Here is a 23,753-nt window from a genome sequence, read left to right as displayed (position 1 = left end):
CCAAAATCAATTGTACTTCTGTTTCAGCTCTGAAAAAATTCAAGGACTTGGTTGTGTTGTTTTGTATGCTTGTTACACTACGTGAGTGGTGTGATGGAAGCTGAGGAGCTAGTGCATTCGTCTGCGCCGCAAATCCCACCGACAATAGTAAACAACGAAGAAGACATCGTTGCTCTGTATGTCTGTGAACTTGCCCAGCAATAAACCCTGGCTTTGATTTGGTTATTTATAAAAAAGATGCAATATTTGCTTTTCGTGGGAACGGTTACTTCCGATTGGCTATTGAAGGATGATAAAGCTTCTCATCCTTGATAGAATTAATTTTAATTCTTCCAGGATGTATTGCTATCAAGTTATTTTGTATTTCTTCAGTAAGTTCACCGGGAAATCTGGCACATCATTAAAAAAGATATTTTAAAATATGACTTATTTTAAATCAAGGGATGTAAATATCTGTTTGTTATTGTAGCCAAGTCGCTCGTGCGTGACACTAGAGATTGGGTAGCGAGTGAGATTTAATTTTGGTGTTTGTTGGTTTGTTGTACCCGTGTAGACAATATATTGAACATCAATATATTTTTAAAACGTTTTAAGCGTTGAAAATAGTTTAAAGCCTTTTTATACAAACTTTGGCCGAGAAGTTAATTTATTCAAGTTTGCCTTGTTACGTAGCGTTGCAGATTTCAGTGGTGCTGAATAATAATTTTGTCAAACTTTGATCGGCGTTCGTGCAAACGTTCTGCTAGCTCCTAAAGATTTAAAACCGTACACCTAAAATGACTGTACTGTCTTTTGTCAAAGTATCAGAGGATTTGAAACACTATCGGTCAGCTTTTTTTCATGCTGATTTTGGATTATTTTAGACTTTTGCGTGATAGAGAAAAGTGTGTCTACTTCATCCGAGCTCAGTTTGCTCACAAACGAGCAGAGATGAAAATAATTACTATGTTTTGATTGAGGAAGAGTCAATGTATTAAATTGTACTAAAGAAAGATTCACAGCTATGTAAATGGCTGTGTAGCGAGAAACTGAAAAATGTAAAATTTCGAGTTCTCTCCTGGTGAAATCCGAGCTTCCGGTAGGGTGACCGTTTTTGGCGGTTTTCTGCCGTTATATGGAATATTTCAAAAAACTAACCTTATATCCTTTATTTACTTACCTAGGCCTTCAAACTGACAAAGTAAGAGCGAAATCGATTTTTTGACCGTGGCCACAATTTCTTTCATTTTTACTGACATTAACTCTTAAGAGAAATTTTGCGTTCTAATTCGGAAGCAACAGGTGAAATAAAAACAGATTTGGTGCTAAAAGTCTACGCGATACTCATGCGACACGTGCTACGACCGGGTGAGAATCAGCAGCAAAGAAGCGATAATACTGCTCAGGATCACCATAATACAATGGAAAATACATGGTGTCCCAAAAGTTCGTTCCTCTATTTTAAATGGTTATATCTCAAGAACGCAGCTTTATTTCTATACACAATTTAAACAAAGCAATCATATTTCAACTAAGTACAAGTCTTCCAAAAATTAATATTCTGAGTGCCCTCCTTATTTTTTATCACATTTTGAAGCCTGCGTGGCATGGAATGTGATAAATTGCGCAGCGTAGATGGCTTGATGTTCTTCCAGGCTTGTCTCAGGCGTCTTTTTAGGTGATCCATGTTCTTTGGAGAAGGGTCCTTGTAGACTTCGCTATCCATGATGCTCCAAAGGTTCTCTACAGGGTTGAGATCTGGCGAATTGGCTGGCCATTCTGTCTTAGCGACGAAATTCAGCAGGTTTTTACCGGACCATGCTTGGGTAGCCTTTGCCGTGTGGGCTGGTGCTCCGTCTGTACCAGCGTCATCTGCTTGTTAGAGCTGTACAGTTTTCGCTTGTCTACAGCTTCTGTTGTACTTCTTCGGCATAGCAGAGGCTTTACTTATTTCTTAAGGTGGTACTGGAGGCTAATTTGCACGTTTTCATCACATATCTACATGCATAAAATCTGTTGAAAAAATCACTTAAACTTCATCTAATTTTCACATCTAACATGTTATTGCATGTAGTTTTAGTAAAAAATATTCTTTTTCCAAAAGAATGAAAGGAATTCCTGAAATTTGATCTGTTAATGAGCGTGGTCGAAACCTTGCCATTTGGCATATCTCTATAAAACTCAAAGAAAATGTCCTGCATTTCAAAAAGCATTGGCCAATTGATGTGTAATGTTAAGACCAAGCATCGTGTCAGAGTGCGTCAGAGAAAACTCAAACAGACAAAAATTATGTCTACAAATGTAATTATTCAATCTCATAAAAAATGTGACGCCACTACGAGTCTTGTATTTGAAGAAATTAGACGCACTTCGACAAAAATGTTCGTTCAAGTACGTATTTTATGGCTGCCAAGTTTCAAGCCGTTCTGATAAGCCTTCGAAAGTAATTTTAAATGAACGCGCTCCCACCTTTCAATCAACATGCATTTTTTTGTCAAAAATTGCGGTGGAATCGTCAAAAAATCAGCTTGAAAGCTTCCGTCGGCTTGGATTCAATGGCAGCCATGTTTTTTTTACGCCTGTAATAACAGTTAACAGCGGTAAATCATCAAAAACGGTCCTTTTTAGGCCCTTTCTTTCCTTTTACGGGGTGCTATTTTTCCCGTGAAACCAATCAGGAGAGGTGATCATAAACAATGACACCTCTGCATAGGAATGGCACCCGCAACAGAACTCCAGCAGTGTGACGGCGTTGAATCAAACAAACAAACAAACACGCGTGATCAAAGACGCTAGTTTTAGAGGAGATATACATCTAAAAAAAGGGAAAAGAAGTGATGCCCCCGAGAAAGTGGTTACACACGATGAAGGAGAAGTCCAAAAGGGTTATGAAGCTTGTGGTTCAGGATCACAGTCGAGGATAGGGCTAGATTTTGATAAGTTGGGGGAAGCCAGCTGGAGAATCATGCATTTCTCTCCTGTTTTCTCCTGGCTTCAGGATCGCCATTAGACTGCGAGCAGTCTCTGTCTTCTCCTAATTTTTGGAGCACGCATCTAGCGCATGATGGATCTAGCGAGCGACGAAGCCACATAATTAAACTGTCACTTTTTGTGCGTGATATGAGGGGGAAAAGTACGACTGCTTGCAGTCTAAATCGCCGTTCATTGGATTACGCGACGCGACCCGTACCCGTTCGGCATTCCAGCAAACCTGAAAAAAAAATATTGGAATAGCGTGTGCTGCTAGGTAGTTGGCTAAGTGGTGAAAATAAGAAATAGTGTTTATGCGTAAAATTATTGCGCCAAGAAGCGAATTGCGATATCACTACAAACAATATTAATCACGTAATAGACTGCTAAGATTTTCAAATTACCGGTTTTTAGGAAATTCTCGGCCTCAATAGCGTCCATGTTTTCATTTCCTTTATTGTCACCACTAAGTTGATCGCAGAAGATGATGTCTTTAGCGAAGACAATAATTTTATTGCATCCATCTAGAGATCCAGAACGGTCTCATCTTTCACGTAAAGGAGAGCATATTGACAGATCTCTCAACATCGAGCTCTTTAGAGAATTGTATATGAACACAACACAAAGATTTTCTCAGTAGGCAGTCCGTGTTTTTTCCGCGAAAGACCCCGTAGAAACCAAACTTCTCTCGCTTATTACTCGAGAACGCTTCAGTCTTGATCTCTGAAATTTGGCATGCAGGTCCCATTTTAAGGAATCTCTCATATGTTTAAGAAAGGTCATGATCCGAAAGATCCGATTTAGCCTCCGGTACCACCTTAAGAATGTTTTCCATGTAATATTCGGCAGTTACAGTTCTCCCTTGGGGTACAAAATGAAGAGCAGTCAAGCCACGTCTGGTCATCCCACACCAGATCATCCATTTTGAGCTGTTCTTAACTTGGTAAGCTGGCAGAACTTTGTCCTCTTGTGAACCCCATACGATGTCATTTTTGGGGGTTTGGAAGTTGAAAGAGGTATTTGGGGGATTCATCTAAAAATAGGAAATCCTTCCAATCTTCTGCAGTGAGATGTTTAAACCGCGCGTCTGACCGTCCAAGTGACGTTTGGCTGTCCAAGTGCCCTCCATCCTTGGTTTTTCATGTACCTCCAGAGAGAGTTTTTACCCCCATGAAGGCTTTTTCTTTCGAGCTCTCTTGCAAGTTGTCTTGTCGAATTCCCTCTCTTGTATTTAGCTTTATTCAAAACTTGAATTGCTGCATCTCTGATTACCTTTAGGCTTCCACTTCGTTGTTTATCTTCGAAATTTTCGGCCCTCCTCGCTGACCATTTCACAACCCAACGCTCAGATTTTTCGAGCTTTTTAGCGATTTCTTTGACTGTGAATCCATTAAATCTTAGTGCATAAGCTTGGGCCCTCAAATACGTAAGCTTTTTACCATTTAAAGGGTTCATTTTCCATACCAGAACAAAAAATGGTTTGATGAGTGCAGCAGCTCAACTAAAAAACTGCTGAAAAAGTGATCACAGTTTTGGCGGGAAATTAGACGCGTGCGCGCAAATTTGGCGGGAAAATAAAAATAAATTGAACATTTTAGAAATAAAGTAGCACAAATGTGAGGTAATAATATTGCAAACTTGTATTTGAAATTATTCGGTAATCGAGTAAAATTGCGTTTAAATGCAGGCTTTTAAAGTAGAGGAACGAACTTTTGGGACACCCTGTAGTGGCGACTTCAAGTACGATGAAACTTTAAGAGAGGATCCACCAACAAACCAGGCAATATTAAAATATGAGTCTACATCGACCCCCTCAGATTTTGTATATATTTCGCATGGGGCTACATTTTCAGGTAAAGAAAAAACAGGTTGAGTAATATGGAAAAGTTCTTTAACGTGTGGATGATATCGAGGTCAACGTTTTTATGGTTCGAATTGGGTAAAAATGGCCAAATTTAGACTCATCTTTCAACTTAAGTGTTTCTTAAAGCATTGCATCTTTTCGGCTCTAAACACAAATGCAATTAATATTACCTAATGCCATATCAGTGATAGAAGCAAAATTTTAAATAATGTTCTGGGTGACTAGAAAACATACTTTGAAAATATGACTCCTCTGGTAATTTGTGACGATAAGGAGTTTAGGTAAAAATTACGATTCTATATCACCGATGCGGCGTTATATTAAACGATTAGTTGGCCATAATTTTATAACACTCCTCATGGATAATAAATACAAGTAAAAAAAAGATTGTAAAGTTTAAATTGCAGACAAGATTTTGAGGGACAAAAGTGTGCTATATGTGAGTGATGCAAAGTAAAAATGTACAAAGAGTTTCATGGCCAACGTGAACAAGACGGCTGATTAGAAGGCAAAAACGGCTGAAATAACACAAGTAGAACTTTTAATGCCCAAAACACCCAAAGATGTTAACTATAGTACTTAAAATTAAAAATTGTAGCAGACTTACAGCGAGAAACAGAGATACAAGTCACTCGCCATGTTTGAAAACCAGCTTCAAGCCTATCTTCATGACAAACTTAAGCCAGGATCTCAACCGTTTTGAAGCAATTCCGTATGGATGACAGTTAGAATCTTAACTAAGAATTCGGCGAGGCTCACATATGCGCTTTTTTCGTAAAATTAACGAGGGCCCGGCATGAGTCAGGGGGAAATATTTCTTGCCACGGCCATGTTGTTAAGGACTAGTGCTCAGTGCCTTATGCACCTATCAATGTGAGGAAAAGGAGGAGTGGGGAGGGGAGGCCAGTCATAGGTGAAGGATTGACTGCAATAATCTGACCGTACTGAAATGTGACTTTTGATTGTTTTAATGGCCATCTAACAAACTTTCGAAGACCTTTAATCACTCCCTTGACTATTCACAAATGCCCTTGTAGTGGCGCATTTAAACAAAAATAAATAAATAAATAAACAAAACAACAAGGTTCAAATGCCCGGCCTTGCACAATTCAGCAAAATTTTTACTGAAGAAATGTCTGATACTCAGCTCAGGTTAGTATACTCAACGCTTCCGTGTCTTCGATTCCTGCCACAATTTTCTAAATTAAGGAACTATGTTTTGAACGTACAGTTGTAATACTTTGCAATTGACTTGGTTTTGCTAACAGAGGGTCAATGGCAGTTAACAGTGTAAACACCGACATAAGCTTTTGCCTTTGCGGTGTTCACTGTAGGAAAGCACCGCTGAATAATGAATTAAACATGCAAAGGAATTTAAAACGAGGTAAGTCTGTTGTTAATTCTTTGGTGGAGATTGTATCTATGAGACCGCTCTACCACCGCTTCAACATCTTCTTCTTCGAGACATGCTATAGCTGCTGGTAGATAGCCGATTTTTTTTTTCATCGCAGCTAATCTCGCGAAATAACTTGTAATTAGCTGGGGAGTTAGCCACTCTCCTTTTTCAAATTTTCGATTCCCAGTTTCATCGCGAAGTGAACGTATTGTTGTTGCAGCTTCCACTGGGGTGACCTTTCGACCGGTTTCTTCGCCAATCATGAATTGCTCCACGAGAAAGCTCTTCACTCGTTCAGAAAACCTGTTGCTCCGTTTTTTTTTTTTGCTAGAACCCATCCGATGACTACCTCGTTTTCCATGTCTTCAGAAGACGAGCTTGCTGTGAAAAGGTAGGAAGGCATCTGGGACTTCAAAGATATGCAATTCTGGGCCCATTTGCATCTAATTTGGTCGTACTGCGCCCAAAGTCAAGGTGTCGTTAAAGGTTGTGGTTGGTCCTGAAAGTTTTGATACATCCCTCTTCAGGACAGTTAAACAAGTCATCGTCCTCTTCATCTGTGGGTCTAGGATCAGGGGCCCGTTTCTCGAAAGTCCTGGTAACTTACCGAGCCCGATAACTATATTTTGAAATATTTTATCGCCGGTTACAGAGTGATTACAGACATGGGACTTGGCCAATGTTTTCATAGAATTATAAGATTTTAAAATTTAGTATTCAATGCAAACAAAAATTGACTTCTGTTAAAAAAAAAAAAAACACCAGACACTTATCGGGCCTGATAAGTTACCGAGCCTTTTGAGAAACGGGTCCCAGGTCCGCTAGCTACACGCGTTTCATCAGATGGCTGCTTGGATGTTTTCTTTAGTATCCCAATAGTCTCATCTGGTTCACAAGTCGGAAGTATCACGTTCACCCCTGTCTCTCCCTGTGGCCGACCCATCTCCATGAGTTCCTGCTGAACGCAACAGCAGTACCTGCAACTTTGAGCACGTAAAGACCTTTGTATGAATTCCCAGACATTTCATAATGACACCTAAAATAGCCATACAAAATAGTCTAGGATGTTACAATAATAATAATAATAATAATAATAATAGCAATGACAATAACAATAATAACAATAACAACAACAATGAAAACCCAAAGTAACATGTTTTTCCTAACCTTGGTCGGTCTCACACAAGATATTATACTTGCTGTAGATTTCCTGCGACATACGTCTTGTCACTCCTCTTGTTGGCTTCTGCTTGCTGTCGTGCATTGGATATTTGCACGCTTTGCTCGGTCGCCATCCAAGCCCGAATTCATCTCTGTGGCTGGGGCAAATAGTAAAAGAATCTCCTTCTTCGACAAATAATACAATTCTTAGTAGGCTAAGTTTCCATTCCACATCGACACCCTCCGATGAGGTCTTATAACAGACCGTCTAGATGACCAGAGATGTCTTTTGTACAAGTCTTTAATGGTGCAAGGGCTTTCTGAACTTTATAACGGCCAGATAAACCGCATTTGTTCCTGGAATAGGTTCTAAACGAGCATTCAAAGGAAGCCATTATGACACACTGGGATTGAAATTTGAGACAAGCAACGAACTTACACCTGCAGATGTCAAAAGTCACACTGTCACGCAATCGTCTATCCCAGGTGTACTTCGTGCAAAACAACAATTGAGATATTTTCGCTGGTTTCCATCGGGGAAAGAAAAGTGAATGCTTCATTGAGATTTCCTTTCGGTGGAAGATTGTGCGAGCTTAACTGAACAAAGTTGACACGCGACCAGACCGATGATTCTAAACCAAGCATGTTTTATTCAAGCCGTTAATTATTCTATGATGTGAGGCCGTGAACACATTCGATAACATCTGTTAGGCAATATTGCTATAGCGCTCGAAGTACAGAGACGTAAAGCTTGCACACCAAGAGGGATATACCGACCAATCTCCAGGGCAAAGATGCTTTGACTGAGTGACGCTCGCGTCAAGGAACACATGCATGCCACCTTACGGATTACGGCGATTAAGGCCAGGCAGAACGATGGTTACCGCTGGTATGGATGACCCTATCTTGTCTTTGTTCAAATTTTCTATGCTAGTTTCCCAGCTGCTAAACAATTTGTGGTCGTAAAATGTGTTTAAAAGTGATTTTTGCTTCTTTTGTAAAGCAGCATTCTGTTTTAGTCATTTAAACTTCAAGTGATCATGGTTTTCATGTTGACCTCATTTGCATATTGATAAGAGATAAACAACATATATTCATTACAAATACTGTTATTCCAAGTAAACTTTACAGACTTTTTATTTTTGCTGTAGAAACACTATGTCTTAAGCAATCTATAAATCATTTTAAATTCAATCCAAGAGATGCCGCATCTCTACAGACAAGGACTCTTGAGGTCCTCCTTTTTACATATGAACTGAATAAGGTGAAGTTAAATCAAGCACATAGCTAAACGAAATAAAAAGCAATAGCTTACTCAACATTTTTCTTTTTTTTAAGGCCAGAGGTATCGCTCATTGAAATGTCATTTTATCTCTTGGCATATTACGGTTGTACCAGGTGATCAAACACAGTGTATATTTTTGGTCAAATTTGAGCACTTCTCACCTTCTGACATTTTGATTGACATTTCTGCACAACAATAGACAATTGAGCAAAACTGTTGCATATGGTTAATGTACTAGTAAAAGCACATAATTGTGCCAAATATCAGGGAAATTGGCGAGGTGCACTGTAGACTCGCCTGCCTGGCCCTCACATGGACTCTCTCTTAAGACGAATCTCTGCTCTCAGATGGTCCACTGATTTGCGTCAGCTTCCCAAACTAAATTTTATTCAGCTTTACGATTACCTGGTTGTGTCAACGCGCAAGTACCGCCACATTGTGCTCAAGGGATTGTAAGAAATTAAAATCTTACCAATTTTTCTTTGGGAACGTAAAATGCTTGAAAGCAAAACCCATGAGGACAGGACGTACGTAAAAGCCAGTGTTTTGCCATGGATGAAAAAGTTGCCTTACCGAGTGGTTGTGGCGTTCACATCTCAGTGTGATGTATCACCCGCAGCTTGTACCTGTCCTGCCGGGCTTGGCTCACAGGGTAAGGGAAAGTGCAATCATATCGGAGATGTTCAGTTTGCCTTGGAAGACTTTACAAGACGGAGTCTACAAAAACATCCTGAACCACTATTGAGCACATCGCGTCTTTTGGTATGGGTAGTTCCACGCAATCAGAGCATTGCAACCAAGCCCCTTGATCAAAACTTAATACGAAAAATAAGATTTGGGAAGAAGAACATCCGCCTTAAGCCGAAACTTATAAAAAGTTCGACCCAAGACCACCGCAACAGCGCAACAGAAATGAAGGAAGGTTCAAAACGTTAAACGAGAGCCTTCAAAACTGTCTGCCTTCCTGTTCATTTTTTTTTTTCATCACATCAAATTGAACTGTTCTGAGGTGCCCACCCTTCAAGAGACTGAAGAGGAACAGGAAAGTGTTGCCTTTACTGACAGCTATGACATAGCTACTAATCGTTTTAAAAGTATGATCGATGAGCATGTTTCCAGTCTAACTATTACTCTAGAGGAGATCCAGGAAACTGAAAGGTTGACCAGGGGGCAAGCCAAGAACAACCTATGATTTGAAAAAAGGAAAACTGTATTGACAGCCTCAAATTTTGGAAATGCTGCCAAAACAAAAGTGGAGCCCTTCAAATAAATTGAAGGCAATACTCTACAGTAACTTTACAACTGAAGCTGTGCAGCATGGAATTGAAAGCGAACAGAAAGCTGTCGATTTATTCATAAGGGAAATGAGAAAGGAAGGTATTGCAATGAGTGTGGAGGAACCTGGATTGTCACTGTCTAAAGACAAACCATACCTTTGAGCGAGCTTAGACAGAGTAGTAACTATGATTGACACTTGTAAAAAATGGTGGATGGAAGTAAAATATCCTTTCAGCAAGGCTGGCATGACTGTTTATGAAGCTTGCAAAGCAAAGAATTTTGTTTTTGGAGAAACTGGCTGATGGGTCTGTACAACTTAAAAAAAAAAACACAACTACTTTTGTCAAGTTCAAGGTCAGCTGTGCTGTTCCATTATACCCCTTGAAGGAATAATTTTTGTAGTGTACTTTGGAGAAAACATGCCACTGTTTATTGAAAAAATCCACTTTGAAAACAGCAAATGGTTTGACGAATTGTTGCCAAAGATTGATTATTTTTATCGAAGGGATTTTTTCCCTAAGATGCTAACTAAACGAGTTAGGAGAGGGAAGGCCCTTTACCTACGTGGTGATTGGCTTCCATATGGACACTATTCATGAACAAGAAATGGTTTTAAGTTAAAACTTTAGAGGTCAACATAAGGTGAACAATAAATAAATCTAGCGAATACTGTGTGTAAAAAATACATGTACAATTTCATTTTTAAATGAAATAAAGTGGAAATTTTTGGTTCCATGATAACTTACTATATGGAATCCCAATAGTCATTAACATGCGTTGACATGCAAGTGCTTTTATTTGGGATACAAAATTAATGGAACCCAAGGGGCTGATTACGGGAAGCAGGCCTAGACTGATAGCTCGGCTTCTGCCAAAATTCTGAAATGCAAAAAAGGTAAACAAACCTTTAATCACCAAAATGAGCTGTTATTGCTGTTGTTCAAAATGTCAACTTCTTTCATATCTGCTCCCAAGTTGATGTGCTCAAAAATCAAAATCATCCTAGCTAGCCAGGGCAAACTGCCTGTTATCAGCCCAAAATTACTGAATGCATGCATACACTAATTATACCAGTGCCAGTGGTTATACCAGTGGTGGTAGTAAAGGGGGTAAAAAGTTTGTCAGAAAGCCACAGACAGTTACAATTTGTGTTGCATAGGGGCTCAAGGTATTAGGTAAAGTACCATCTAAAATGTGGTAAGTTTTAATGCGGCCAATTGCACGCTCCACATGAATGCGCCCTGAAGCAATGCTCATAGTCTCTTCAGTTTCAGCTGCTGTCATTTGATCACGGCCAGCCAAAAATGGTGGCATGTTTATTGTAACGCCAGTAGGTACAATTGCAGAAATGTCAAATCCACGATCAATCATGACATTATCACCCACTTGCAACAAATCTAAGACACCACTCTCTCCTGTTATGTTCTTGTCGGATACACGCCCGCCCCAGAGATCTGACAAATAAGAGACCTGTCCATTTGGGGTATTACCCCAACTAGCAACTTCCAAGTGTTATGGTGTTTATAATCTAACCATGTCTCTGACTGGGCCAGCATAGCAGATGGTCGCTGAATAAATATTTCAGTGCAGTCTAAAATTATCCTGGTTGTGGCATACTGGGCAAATTCCTTGGCAACCTTTCTTTCTCTTGGTGCCTTTCTTTGTCCGGCTAAATAGACATGGCATTACACCTTGTAAATAAATAAATAAATAAATAAATAAATAAATAAATAAATAAATAAATAAATAAATAAGTAAATGCATAAATGAATAAATAAATAAATAAATAAAACTTAATAACAGTAATCATTTCAGATATATTTACATATACATTATAATCATATAATATCTCATAAGGCAGGAGATCCAGCAAGCTCTAATGAGCTTTTTAAAAGATCTCCGCAGTATTAATACATTTTACTTAGACTAATTACAGAAGGCCGACTAATTACAAGTAAACTAATTACATTCTAGGTCTCATTTAACTGATTAACCATATTTGTTCTACTCTTCTTTACAAGGCTGATTTTGAATATATAATTTTAAGCCTTTTTTAAAACGATTAAAAGAATCAATGTTCTTAATATCATCAGGTAGACTGTTCCACATAGTTGCTCCTTTACACCTGAGAGAAAATTTTGCATAATTTGTTCTTTTAAATTCAATATGTATTTTTGTCGCTGATCGTGTATTATAAGAATGTATACTTTCATTCTTGGTAAAAAAATTTATGAAATATGCTGGAAGATTACCGTGATAATACCAATACATGCACAGGAAAAAATACCAGATTCCCAGTTTGGGAATTACAACGAAATTCCCTAATTACGAACCCAAACTTGGGACTATCTTGGGTTTTTGTATTCCCAGAACTGGGAATTTACCACATGGTTATGATTTTGATTTTAAATTTGGGATCTACTCGATTCCCAAGTTGGGAATTAAATTAATTCCCAAAATTTCCATCCCAATGTTTGAAATATGAATGGAGTCCTGGGAATGACCATGGAGTTGTAAATCACTGCCACCTTCCTCCCTTGCTTCTTTTTTAAAGTCAAGAGAACCTGAGAAGCAGGAAAAATAACAAGAGCTGAGAAAACTGTAGAAATAAAAAAGAAAGTAGTGACGATCATTGTATGGCCTTTATATCAAACGATCTGGCATTTGCAAACAGTTGTAAACAGTTACAACTTTACAGACACCAACTTTGCAGATGAGATCCAAATAAAAGAAAAAGATAGAAACAAGAAAACTTTCTCCTGTCCTGATGACAACATTGCCAAGTTTTAATAAGTGCGATAAAGTACAGTGGAAGCTTACTAAAGATGGATTTCCACTGCCGCTTAAATTGTTACACATGTAAGTAATATGCACGTAGACATTTTCTATGGTTGGGTACATTTTACGCGTGTAAACAAAATACAGGCGAGGTAAGACATTTGCGTGTCAGTGGAAATCCACCTTAACTCAAGCTTGGATCACTCAGAACTTCCCGCTATCAAAAAAATTACTTTCCCTGGCTTCAATTTGCCATTATGATACCATATACCCGATAACTCTAACTCTATTTAAAGAATTGCTAAAACAAGTTTGACACTACTTTGATGAACCATCTTGTAACTTATCTATTGTTAAAGTTACAACTTGTGGAAAACTGTTGAGTTCACCTTCTTAAGAGGTTAATCATCTTCTTTAAACATGCCTCGTCCTTGTCCTCGCCAAGAGTCTTTACAAATTTCCAGAATCGATTTCCATGATATGTCTTGGGGTACAGAACCTTCACGTACCCACAAGTTGGACTCCCTTCCCCAGCGAGGATGAGGAACATAAAAGATTGCTTTGATTGTCATCGTTCTTGAACGTACGGTCTGAACGAGGGCCCTCCATGGCTCAACATCATCACCTTTCACAAGAACCATATCTCCTTCTATTGGCCAGGAAGGCACAGTAACAGAAGTGATTGGAAAGTCAGGACGATGATAGTCAATGCAAGTTCCTGGGGCCATCCTCAAATAGAATGACATGCCTTCTAATGTTGGTTGCATGGCATACACGCTCAGTTCCTGAGAGTTGTTCAACCAGATGTTTTGACCAAGAATGGCGGGCTGGCTGATTGTCAGTCAGTACATATTAAAATGCATCTCCAATAATGATAACTTCATACTCCCCATGCACTTGTATTCTTGATATCTGTGTTATTGTCAGTACATCAAAACCATTTTTCCTGCTTTCGGTGATAACAGAGTCACCTGCTTTGAAGGTCTTGCCACTGTTTCCACACTTCCCAGTAAAACAAATGCTACGACATTCACACGCAACATCAGACAGATCATCATCAGCTGCTGTAACTCCTTTTTCCTCATACAGCATCTGTAGCACCTCCTTTCTTTGTGCTCTGTCATTCCAGTGTATTCCATTCAGATGGCCAACACGGAGAATTCAGGTAATAGCTGGTCTCTCCTTTCAATTGGAATAGAAGCAACAATTGATGACATTTCTGACAGACTTGAACAAAAATGTACCAACACTGGTCCAACAGATTCATCTTCATTAGATCTTGAATTAATTGATTCCCGTACTTTTAAATCTCCCTCCTCAATTCAGCTCTGGCAAAAGTCAGTTCAATGTTTTTATGATTGTTTGATATAGAAATGTACCTTGTTACAGCCCTCTCAAAATCATAACACCAATAATTGTCTGGGGATCCAAAATTCATGGCATCCTCACGAATATGAGTGAGTAGATGATTGACTAAATGACAGCTGGACAGTCCATATCGTTCTTCAAGCAAAATGTTATAGCGAAGACACATGTCTTTGAAAACAATAGCAGAATCGAGATTCCATCCACTTCGTCCTTGATAGTAAAGAAACTCAACAATACGTGGAAGTGTCTCCCATACCTCATAGTCTTGGTCATTAATTATGCCCCCTATCACCAGTTCAGAAGCTGGGAAAACCAAACTTCTGCCAGCCCTCTGCTTTCCAAAAACCAGTACGGTTGAGGTTAGAAGGGTATCGTGATGCACGTAAATCAGAACTCCAAGGAAACTTTGTTAAGCTTTCTTGTAAAGCATTCCTGTCAGTTGCTTCATCATTTAAAATGTATGTCAAATGGTGCTTAATAATTCCAAGAGAAACTGTGTGCATTACATCAATGATGCAGTCACGCTGAATATCAAAGCCATACAATCTGGTTAATCTATACAAAATAGACAAGCCTGTGAATCCAACCTCTTGATACCTTGTTTTTGCCACCGTTGCCCTTTCTTCTTCTTCTTCTTCTTCTTCTTCTTCTTCTTCTTCTTCTTCTTCTTCTTCTTCTTCTATTTCTTGAAGAATATCTTCGTTGATTATGCGGCTTGGCCATGGAAATCTTGCTGCTCTACGATAGTCTCCATAATAATAAGTGGTTGCTTCTTCACTTGCACGTTTGTAACCACACTCACATCTTCGACATGGAGACTTCCCACAAAATTTTGATTTACAAAGTTCACACATTGCTGGATAATCAGCTGTGTAAAGTAAAACAAGATGTCGCAGCTTGGTTGGCCCAGCTTTTTCCCATGGAGTATCAAGTGCGTAGTTTACCTCAATACCTTCAATAAAACCAGTCTCTATCTCTTCAATAAAAAGGGCAAGAAATGGGTCAAGGGAAAGAGGCCTCTTGTTTGGAAGCAGGTAGCAAGGTACAAATCCTACAACAAAAACCTCCTCACTCTTTCATCTGTCTTCTTTGCACATTGTTGCAATTTGTACTTCCAAAGCACCGCAGCCATGATTCTCGTTGCCTGAAAACGGCTGGAACCCATCCCAGTGGAGAATATATGCAACATTTCGTAAGTCACCATGTGCTTTTACCAGTTCATGCTCAAAACTTTTATGGCACGAGGGGCAGGTTAATTTTTTCAGTCTTGATCCTGGAAGATATGGTTCCTTCTCCACATTAGCGGCAGGAAGGACAAACCTGCATTCTTTGTCTGGACAAAAAGTAGGTAAAGTCCAACTGTCATCTGGGTTCCAGAACCATGACAACTGGGAAAACTCTTACCATCCCAAACCTCTTTCTTCATTTCCCAGCCCCAGTCCTCTGAGCTATTTATTTATTTTTCATAACTGAGTTGTCCTGGTGAAATGTCTGTAAGCAGTGGCTCTTGACACAGGTTTTCTGTTACAAATTTCGCACTCACAATGCACATGTGGCTGTACTTCGATTTCGTTGCATCGGCAGTAAAGAAACACTGGAGCAGACATTTCCCTCCGCCATTGCTCATTTGTCCTGAGAAGGACTGGAACTCACCTTCGTGTCCAGTCCGCCCAGTCCATTTTCAATCTCGCTCCCAGAGCTCGCGGGAAATTGTAGCCAATCAGCGTGTTCGGTACACAATAAATTCCAATTCCACGAAGGGACTGGGTAATTTGCGAGTTGTGGAGTTGCTAGTTGCAGTTGCGAGTTGCGAGTTGCCAAAATTGAAGGGCTGGGGGCATAACCGCCTTATGTCGAATGTTGGGCTGTTTTTTTTTTTTTTTCGGATATGTCTCAATTTTTGCATGTGGGCTTCGTTTTAGTCAACAAACACTGCCCTGTATTTTTTTTCGTTGGTTTGCTCTTCGTTTTCGAGAAAAAACGTATGCAAAAAACTCAGTTTTCCTGGCGGCATCTTTTGGAGATCTTTTGTTGAACGAGAAACAAAAGAAACCTTTTGTTTCGCTGAACAATGAAGTCAGCGAAGCGTCGGATTAGCCGCTCGCTGTTCGAGCCGATACAAGTAAAGGCTGGTTTCCATATGATCGCAGATCGCAATAAGGTCTGCGATCGTCTGCGATCCTGCGATCGTGATCGCAGACGATCGCAGAAGATAGAACCATGTTCTATCTAAAGGCTGGTTTCCATATGATCGCAGACGATCGCAGACCTTATTGCGATGTGCGATCTGCGATCATATGGAAACCAGCCTTAATGTGTTGGTACAATTAAAGCGCTTCTATTGTTGCTGTTTCGTTGGCGCAAGCGATTGACGCGCTAAACCACGCTCCGGACTCGATTACATTTTTCGTGCACCGGTTCGAAACGAGGACAGTCGTTTTTTTTTTTTTTTTTTTTTTTCTCTTCTTTTTGAAACCAAAACATCCGTTAAAAAATTGCTTTCGAAACTGCTGAAATTAACCGTTTAAATTCGCGGCGAAATCCTCCTACGATTAAAGTGAAGTTTGAGCATCTAATCTGAACGTTTAAAGTTTTAAAAAAGCCACATCGACAGCCTAAAGAAGGCGGTGAGCTTTTCGCTACAGAGAACAACAACAAATCCGATGGCGACACATATTAAATCGAGTACAGCTATTAAAGAACAACAGTATCAGGGGCACCCAAAGGATCGTTTCGGTAAATTATCTGTTCGGAAGGACCTTAATCCCCTACAATTTTCTAAAGGGATTTTTCACTTCGAACTTTCGTGATATGGGAAATTAAGGCCTAGTGTTTTCGGATTGATAAAAATGTTGCATACAGAGGGGCTTTCGAGTGAAAGATGTACTTTGAGACCTAACTGGGAGCGGCCTGCTAAAATGCAAAACTATGCCCTATTGTAACGCAATGAGACAGACTCAGTCGATAATAAAAACACTCTTGTTCAGTTGAACTTCTGCACTTCTGTGCAGGCCACCGCAGAAGCGCCAATAGAACATGGTTGGTCTGCTGCATGATTCAAGTCTGTGCGTTCCTTCGTATCTCACTGAATCTTCAAAACTAACGTGAGCTCCACGTTGTCACGAAATTACATGTTGTCTAGTCACGTGACAACAAGTGGTTAAAAATGGCGCGAAGATCATGGCATTCATCTTCCGACCATTGTTTCGATAAAACGGTCTGATGTTGTCGACAGGCATTGATCTGACTTTTTACTGGTTCAGTTAGGCCAGATAAATGCTAATTTAGGCGGTTAACAAACGAAATAAGCTCAACTTACAGTCTGATTAGAACACATTTCGCGCAACTGGCTTGTGCGGCCTATTTCGTCTTGTTTTTTTGTAATTTTGATGCCTTTAGAATGATTGGGTATTAACAAAGCTCTCACTTGTGCCGTAATATTTGTCTTTGATTTAACTGATCATTGTATCACCTGCGAACCTTGACTGACTATTAACCACTGATCAGTAGTACAGCTCATCTATTTCCCCGTTTCAAAAATTTTAGTAGGGCATTTTTGTCCATTTCCCGAAAACCGTAGGTCTTATTTCCTTTCCGAAAATCATAAATGACCTTTTTTCGGCACCTGAAACAACATTTTTGTCAATCCGAGATCACTAGGCCTTAAATTTCCCATATCACGAAAGTTCGAAGTGAAAAATCCCTTTAGAAAATTGTAGGGGGTTAAGGTCCTTCCGAACAGATAATTTACCGAAACGATCCTTTGGGTGCCCCTGATACTGTTGTTCTTTAATAGCTGTACTCGATTTAATATGTGTCGCCATCGGATTTGTTGTTGTTCTCTGTAGCGAAAAGCTCACCGCCTTCTTTAGGCTGTCGATGTGGCTTTTTTAAAACTTTAAACGTTCAGATTAGATGCTCAAACTTCACTTTAATCGTAGGAGGATTTCGCCGCGAATTTAAACGGTTAATTTCAGCAGTTTCGAAAGCAATTTTTTAACGGATGTTTTGGTTTCAAAAAGAAGAGAAAAAAAAAAAAAAAAAAAAAAACGATTTTCTCGTTCAACAAAAGATCTCCAAAAGATGCCGCCAGGAAAACTGAGTTTTTTGCATACGTTTTTTCTCGAAAACGAAGAGCAAACCAACGAAAAAAAATACAGGGCAGTGTTTGTTGACTAAAACGAAGCCCACTTGCAAAAATTGAGACATATCCGAAAAAAAAAAAAAAACAGCCCAACATTCGACATAAGGCGGTTATGCCCCCAGCCCTTCAATTAGTAAATGAAAATTTCTAGTGAAATTAACATTATATAAAAGTTAGGGATCACAATACGTAAAAACGGACTGTTCAGAGTAAAGGGTACTTAAGTCTTTTGTTGAGTTCAGTTTTAATATAAACCAAAGTTACAACCGGAGAATAACCTTTTTGAGCAAAGGAAGTGTTAGGAGCCGATGCGACTGGTTTATAAATCTCAGATAAGTTATAACATTGGATTAACTGCACGACTACGTGGTCTTTACCATTGCAACTTTCCATATCGCTACATTCCATCAGAGTTTCTAAAATTTTGCGACGCGTTTATAAAACCACAAAGAGCGGCTTCATATGCACGTGCATGTGCAAGAAAAGAAAACAGGTAAAAGGTGTAAAGGGAAAAAACTCAGGAGGAAAAATTCGCCGGAAAAAAAGTAAAATCGAGGGAAACTTTTCCATGAGTGCCAATTTATAAAAACGATACTAATAATCAATACTAATAATCAATAGTTCAGGAAATGAATCTTAGCCAACAAAATTTCACGTTAGGGTTGTTTTTCAGATAATTACTGACATTGACAGGTTAGATTACTGGGTCTCCGAGGATACATTACGGCTGGCCGTTCTTTATGATCGGCAACGATCGTTCCATTACTGGAAACAGTATTTTAGGTATCGAGAGTGATCGTCTGTGATGGAAAGAATACAGACATTTGTATCGTCAGGCTTCGATATGATAACTGCGACTGATCCGTCAAGATCGGTAGCCATCATAAGGAAACCTTTACCTTTATGTTTGCAAACCCCTTGCACTTATATCGCTTGTATCATTTATGGATAGTGGGTAGTTCCGTTACATTCAGGTTTTGATTTTAGCAACTAGGAAAATACCCCCAAAGTTGATTGTCACCGCCTTTTTTGTTTAGTCTTTCGGCAGCGATGCTTTTATTTATCAGCTGGTATAGTGTTTTTTGGTGGATTTCTTTGCTAAGTAAAGTTAGAGCCTTGGGTATTCCTATGCATAAGAGTGACGGAAATGCTCGTGTGAAATTTTGAAAAACAACCCCCAAGAGTGGCCTATTTTTTTGGCTGTGGGTTCTTACTTATTTCTGCCCTTAAAAAGGTACGAAAGAAAAATAATCGGATTCGTCCATTTTTACCATTGTCTGAGCTTTATAAAGCAATGGCGTAGGTCCCTAACACTTCTTTTACCCAAACATGTAACCCTCTAGGTGTAAGTACGCAGATATTAAAACCAAGAGAGGTTAAAACTGAACTCCGGAAAAAGAGTGCCCACCAAGAGGTTATATAGTCATTTTTCCCGAAATGTTCTTTTTAACGTCTTTGCGATCCCTAACTTATTATCTTACCTTGACTAGCAACTCGCGACTCGCAACTCCACAACTCGCATTCTTCGCACACCCATTCCACTAAAACCGGTCTTCCTTTCTCGCGAGCAAAATGTTGAAAGCAGAGTGAAGGAGGTTTCGTTCGGTGTTACCGGAAAACCCAGCCGAAATTATCGCCAAAGGCGATTCACCTAAAGATAAAGAGTCCAGTTCGAGCTCTCAATCCGACGATTCTGTTCAGTATTCGATAATTCATTTTTACAATCACTTACTCAAAGAACACCAAATCTAAGGACGGAAAATGCGCGCCAAAACAGATCCTTCGGTAATCTATCCTTCAGTCCTACCTCCAGTCGTGGCAGGATTGTTTCAGGTTTGTGACTGTATTTTTGCACATTCTCATATCTTAGTTTTTGATTAAATACTGGCATTTGCTACAAATATTTCATTTTCTCGCTTTGCCTCTCAGAGCGGACTATCGCCTATGTGAAAGAGTGGATTTTTGAAACGCTGGGAAGCGAAGCTATCGCCCAAAACTTCGAGAGGGAAGAAGTGGACGGACGAGTTCTTCTGTCATCTACAGTACGCAAAAACGAGTCAATGGAAACCTTGGGTCTTACAACTAATGGAAAAAAAGGAAAGTTTTTGGATGAAACAAAAAAACTTGCAGGTATGATTACCTTGATATTGAATTATTATTTATCTTGCATGTACGAACGTACTAAAATTTTTCAGCGAATGTATTGACTGAAACCATTATTGATAACTTTTTCTAAGTTTTAACAGTGGTATTAAGCTTAAGTTATGCGGAAATAAAATGACCAATTTGCAAAATTATATGCGAACATGAAACCCCCAACAACTTACCGAAGTCTTACAATATGTACGTTTTCGGACGAATTTATAATTCTGTCGCAACCACATGACTATTTGTACAATTGTACAATTAAATAGAAGTTTAGCCACTACAGTGCAAAATCGTTATTTTGAATTGTTTTTCAAAACTCTTTTGCACTTGTCCATTCACAACTAAACATTGTAGTGTGTTTATTTTCCATAAAGTTCTGTGGGCCAGTTTATTGTGTGTGGATTGGTATTTGGAATACAAGTAATGCTAACCTTTTCTAAAAGTTTATGTTCTTTTTTCAAAACATTTGAGAAATTTTGCTTGTGTAGAGGCCTTACCTGTCATACCAAGTGTAAGTGGAACAGCTGTGATGTCACAAAAAGTGAAATGTTGTTTGCCAAGCCCCCCCCCCCCCCCCCTAGAAAAAAAAAAAAAAAAGACAGGAGAAGCTGAAATCACAAGACATAAAGAAACTGGATCCTGCAACTAAAACAGTTTATCTGAGAGTGTGAGTATGCTACTCTCACACAGCACAGGGTATTCTCCGTACTATTGCCTAATTTCATCTTTAAAATTGCATTGCAGGCTGTCAAAAATACGAAATGCGGTAGTGGAAGTTTTTCCAGGAGATGAAATACCTTCACTTCGCTCCAATGCTAATGCAAAAGCAAAAGTTGATAGATTGGTGGACAAACTTGTGGATGAAGGCAGCTGCTACATTCAGTCCTTGAATTTTGGAAGAGGTTTGAGATTTTAGTATTTGTTTACATCATTAAGGGTGATGAATGGTAAATTTATGACTGAGACACCACAAATTTCTGAGATACCAAGACTTTCTTAACCTTGGAATTGAAATGAAATCAAGACTTATAGATGGCTTTTGGAAATTCTCGAGACTCCAAGATCCATGAAATTTGAAGATTCACGTTTTTGAATGACTAGTGGCACACCTAACGTTTTTAACTTATGAGGGTTCTAGCTTAGTTTTAAAGTGACGATCATTTCCTGTAGTTTTGTGGCATTAACTAGTCTTCAAATCTGCACTGTTTGATTTTCTGGAGTGGTTTGTTACAAACCTTTTCCTTGTAGAGATAGAATTAGACCAGGATTCAAGGTCATTAATTTCAGTATCTCCTCTCCGTCAAGTTGCTGTGGTGACGTGGCAAATAGGATGCTTAGTACAATGTGACAGTTGACTGCTGTTTATTTCATGTTTTGGACTGAAAGCTGAACATTGGGAAGTGTTATTTTTATTGTGTAGTTCCAGAAAATATCCATACTCCCCCCATGGAAGGTTTTTTGTGTTGTACCCCCTCACCCCGCAGGAAATTCCAGTTTTGCTTCATACTTTTCTTCTAAAAGTTTGGCTTTTAAGATCCACCTCCCCCTAGGAATTTCCAATGACCTTCCATGGGGGGAGTATGGATACTTTCTGGAACCACATGCCACATTGCAAAGCATAAAGTTCTGTGGTTTGCTATAAAGAGGAGGTTTAAAGATTCTTCTGAATTTGATTATCATAATGGTAATATCATTTGTTACACGTTACTGTCTTTTTTTTTTCTACCAGATGGTATCCGTCAACACATCATGAATGTTCTTTACGAAAGAAAGAGAATGGTTAGGTTGGGACACTCCTATGAAGAGGTTTGTTCAACAAACAGTTTACGTAATATAATGTATGATGTTGACATGTTATTATTGCAGCCAGTGGTAGAGTTTTCCTTATGTACAAGTAGAATTTCATTTATGTCCATTCAAGGTTTGATGTTGTCTCAGGTACCTAGCATCATATAAACAGGCCCTTAGCTATATAGAAAGGTTAATAATACTAATATAGCTATGTTTTCCTTTCAGAAAAAAGACAAACAAAAAGCGTTCATCTGCTGGTAGTGCTAGTACAAGTGGTTGCTCAGATGCTGGAGGAGATACTGACTTTCGGTCAGGTTTGTCAGATGACGAGACAGGACCTGATGGTAAGGTACTGTAATTTTTTTGGTGCACTTTGCAAAATTACTGTATTGTGGTCAGCCATTTTGTTCCCAGTAGAAATTTTTAGTCACAAATCATTTATTTGCAATCTCTGTCGTTGGGACAAATGTATTGCTGCTGAAAATATTCATTCCTCCCCCCCCCCCCCCCACCAATAGAAGTTGTTTTAATTTCAACCCTTTGGCCTGCACCCTCTGCAATTCCAGTGAGACCCCTTCAATGGGCTAGGTATGGATATTTTCTGGAGCTGCACGATAATCGCTTGAAAGTTTTGGTGATACAAGTTGAAGTCAGTTGACAATCTGTAACAGTTAATTATTCATACAGTTAGATTCACAGTGTAGGAATACTTTTGCTCTGCAAGTTGGTTTCCTTTGTATTTTTTCTAAGACACTGTTGTCCAATCAACAGCTACAAGCCCCTCTTTCCCTCTGCAGTCAGCAGACCAAGTAGTTTGTAAAGTGTTTGGCAAGACATCATCAAGTCATGTGCAGTTGCACCGCCATATCATACCTGCATGCAGATATCTGAAGATAAAAGGAATAAGAGGGAAGTCTAAAGTACATTGTTTAAAAATGCTGGTGTCAAGTTAAGTGGAACAGAAGTTTGTTACAATTGAGACTGCTAAGAAAGTGTTTGCAAATGATGACATTAAGGTGATGACAGATAGAAACTTGCCTGATTTAGTTAGAGACAAGACGGTAGTAATGCGTGTACCTTGATTGCAATCGTTTTGGGAAGAATGTTCTGTCTGAATGAAGCACAGTTCTCTGTAGGTACCAGTAATCCTCTGAAAAATTCTTGGTTTCATGCCTTAGCAAATGCCATTGTTGACGGAAACACAATGTATGACAAGATCATGTCAGGCCAATCGTCATGCATAGGTTACTAAGATGTTGAAGCAGCTTGTTTTTACTGGCTCCGAGAGAGTTAGAAGTTTGTCACATTTTTGAACCTCTTCCCGTTTGGTTTACCAAAGATTTGGATCCAGTATCAGCAACAATTGACTATCAACTCTTGCTATTTTCACTTAAGGAAAGGAGGCAATGTTCAATATTGACATCAAATGAAAAATCAAGTGTTATTTTAAGTGAAGGAAATGGAAAACTTATCCTTATAGACACCCATAATGACATTTTGTCTGTGGCTCAAAATTTGTTACTGGAAATGTGCAACAGTTAGCACAGTTTCTCAGAGAGGAAGCTCTTCAGTTTCCTTATAAATTAAGATA

The 23,753-nt window shown here is 39.1% G+C and overlaps 4 pseudogenes; 2 read left to right on the top strand and 2 right to left on the bottom strand.

The window, feature by feature from the left end:
• The window catches only part of LOC146476978 (zinc finger MYM-type protein 1-like), an 89,916-nt pseudogene that overhangs the window by 41,200 nt on the left and 24,963 nt on the right, over positions 1-23,753 (bottom strand).
• LOC146476984 (uncharacterized) lies at positions 94-10,532 on the top strand (annotated as a pseudogene).
• Positions 11,017-13,439, bottom strand: LOC146476983 (uncharacterized; annotated as a pseudogene).
• Positions 19,985-23,753, top strand: part of LOC146476982 (uncharacterized) — a 3,809-nt pseudogene continuing 40 nt past the window's right edge.

The sequence above is a fragment of the Pavona decussata genome, unplaced genomic scaffold, assembly GCF_977016875.1.
Source record: "Pavona decussata unplaced genomic scaffold, jaPavDecu1.1 SCAFFOLD_72, whole genome shotgun sequence".
NCBI classification, from domain to species: domain Eukaryota; kingdom Metazoa; phylum Cnidaria; class Anthozoa; order Scleractinia; family Agariciidae; genus Pavona; species Pavona decussata.
The sequence above is the reverse complement of the archived record's forward strand: the minus strand, read 5'-3'. Positions and strand labels throughout refer to the sequence as shown.